Raw genomic sequence first — 3,126 nt, 5'->3', positions numbered from 1 at the left:
TAAAAAAATGTTTGGTGGTTGCATTTTCTTTAAAACGATGCACCAATTTTTGGAACTTCTACTTCCCAAAAATAAATAAATCGAATCTAGAAACAAGTTTTCAGTTTATATTGTAAGGTTTGAAGGCATATTTAACCTTCATGCAACATTTTTTTGGCACAGGCCAAAAATCAAATCAACATGCAAGTTGAAAAATTAGATGTTGAAATGAGAACAAATGAAATAGAACGAATGTAAACACTTTCAAATGGCTCATTCAAAATGAGCCATTTTCGGCCAATGTAAACCGCGTCCCCGTATTATAATATTTTCCTTGAATAAAAATTAATTAACCCAAATATAACAACTGAATCTTATTTTATGATATATTTGCATATACGCTACACAATATTGTACATTCATTTCAATTATTCCACTTAATGTTCATAACTGTTCATAAATAAAAAAAAAATAAATATCAAAATGTGAATAGTGTACTATAAATTATTAATTTACAAAAGAAGTACATTACGCTGATGTTAGAAATGTTAGAAATAGAGTTCTCTTCTCAATAGAATAGAGCTAAAATTGATGGCAGGTTATCTATCAGAATATCTTAACCTGCACTACTAAAATGTCTCCGCTGTTTTTTGTCACTAAATGGTGTTGGTACCTTTATATCTGGCAACACTAATCCGATTATTTCAAATGAACACGTGTTGGAAAGGTAATATTTCAAGGTATTGAGGCGGTTGTTTAATTCATTACTTATGTAAAAAGTTATATAGATTTGAAAATGAGTGAAATAACTGATTAAATACGCTATGTGATGCTTCATTACTATAAAATCAGAAACAGTATACAAAAATATGTCGAAAAATTTGAGTGATTTACGATTTAGATGTTGTATCGGAACGTCGGCTACAGCAGTCGTTTCCTCTATTCCATTCCAAAAATTTCGATATCAAAAATGTACCTCTTTCTCATCCACCAGTCACTAAAAAAATCAACTGAATTTTACAAGACCTATTTGGTGCAGCAAAACCAACGAAGACACTTAACATCAAGCACACAGTAGTTGGGAATAATTTGAAAACATACATAGTAGCCAACGCAAAAATGCTAGATGTTTGAATACTTCATGAATAAACACAAAATAAATTTAATTAACCAAATTACCATCCACGAAACGCTGCTAATATACAACAAAATCGAACCATTAATGAAGCGAATCATTACGAACGATTAAAAATGGATTTAATACTAAAATACTTACGAAATATTTATATATAGATATATATATATATATATTTATATATTATATTATTATAATATTAAACACTACTATTCGCCAGCTAGAAATTGCACAAAGTCAGGCTCTGAGAAGACTTTTCAAAGTACCATGGTACATTAGGACGAATGACATCCTCAGGGACCTCAAGATTGATCCCATTAAAAAATACGTAAAGGATAGAGCCCTGAAATTATTTGCGAAAACAGACTTACCAAAACCGCATCATCAAATCTCAGAATGGTTACAGGCTCCTCGGGGAGGAAAGCAGATCTGAGGTCAATTATTGCTTAGTCTGATGAAGTGATAAACAATAATGCAGTCAAAGCGTAAGAGTGGTTTTAAAAATACCTCGTGTTAAGAGAGAGTAAAAGTACACTGGCTCAAATAGAAATAAATAAATAATATTATTTATATATTTTAATACGAAAATCATGGTCAAAGGCCGGTAATCCATCATAAATGACATCAGAACCAGAAGCCATTATTTTATTTATGAAAGCCCTTACAAATCTTCTTACTCCAAACCAGCTTTTACTATACTTAATATGGAACAAAGTAGCCACATTCAATTTCAGATACTCGCGCATATTTCACTTACAATGTAACTAATCCTGTTGATAATTATTGCATGTTATACCTGTCAATAAATTGACGGATGCAATACAATTGTCATGCCTAGCCAATTAACTAGATTATGTGATATCTATCGTAGAGTTATAAAGACACAGAAGTGAAACAAACGTTCATAATTAATGTTTATGGTATTTTCTGACTTTTTGCTTTTATAAAACATATAAAATAATTTGTTGTTTAAAGATAGTATGTGTACACCAAGTAATTTATATGACTCTACAAATTGTTCATGACTTACTTTTAAAATACAACGAAAAATGATCAATCAGCAAGTGTAGCCACAAGCTAAAATTAATCACAAGTGTTTACATATCATCGACAATCGATCGATAATTTATTGTTATTATTATGCATTATAAGAAGCTTACGTCTATATCCCTGTAATAAAGTATTTATTAACAGAAGCGCTATCGATTCTACTCAACATGAAATTATTGAAGTGTAAATCATGTACAACGTTTAGGAAAATAGCCTTAAGTAACAAATTCCAGTTCTCTTCACTTTACAGTAGTGGAGGTAATGTTTTCTGTTTTGCGAATATATTGCAGCGTTAAGATTTTATAATATTGTAAATACAAGTACTATTCTCAAAAATTTTTATAGTATAAAACTTAAACATAAAATTCTTTAAATTTGTACAACACATATATATAGTACTATAGTGTGTATTAAAATTTAAAAAAATAAAATCTAAGTTCACTAATGTTTAAGAAAAACAACAATTATATAGTTAAAATATAGTTACCTTCAACAGCATTAGTAAAATAATACAACAATAAAATTAAAACTCAACTTAATCCAGATACATAATATACACTGTTGAACTGAAGAATTGCAATTACAATAAACATTGGAACCGAGCTAACATATTATTTTTTTTAAACGGAACGAAGAAATAAGATTCAGTCCGAAGTTCTAATTTATTAATTTTAAATATAAAAATGCTAGCTAACACCCCTCCAATAAAAAAGCTTAGTAATACCGGAATAGCATCTATTCGAAAAACTTACATATATTGTATAGTTCAGGGCTGTCCAGATCAGATGGGATCTCGGGCCAATACAAATCATTATACAAATTGGAGGGCCGCCGAAACAAATGTTCATTGTTATTTTCGACAAAAATAAAAATACGGTTATAATGTAAAATTAGTTTAACAAATTTATTAATTTAAATTCATTTAATTCGTATATCATAAAAAATAAAATAATGTAGTTTTA

At 29.0% G+C, this 3,126-nt stretch overlaps 1 protein-coding gene across 1 annotated transcript in view; it reads left to right on the top strand.

The window, feature by feature from the left end:
* LOC119667754 (transcriptional regulatory protein ZraR-like) overlaps positions 1-3,126 on the top strand; it is a 5,048-nt gene that overhangs the window by 624 nt on the left and 1,298 nt on the right. The window lies entirely within an intron of this gene.

The sequence above is a fragment of the Teleopsis dalmanni genome, chromosome 1, assembly GCF_002237135.1.
Source record: "Teleopsis dalmanni isolate 2A chromosome 1, ASM223713v2, whole genome shotgun sequence".
Taxonomy (NCBI): domain Eukaryota; kingdom Metazoa; phylum Arthropoda; class Insecta; order Diptera; family Diopsidae; genus Teleopsis; species Teleopsis dalmanni.
The sequence above is the reverse complement of the archived record's forward strand: the minus strand, read 5'-3'. Positions and strand labels throughout refer to the sequence as shown.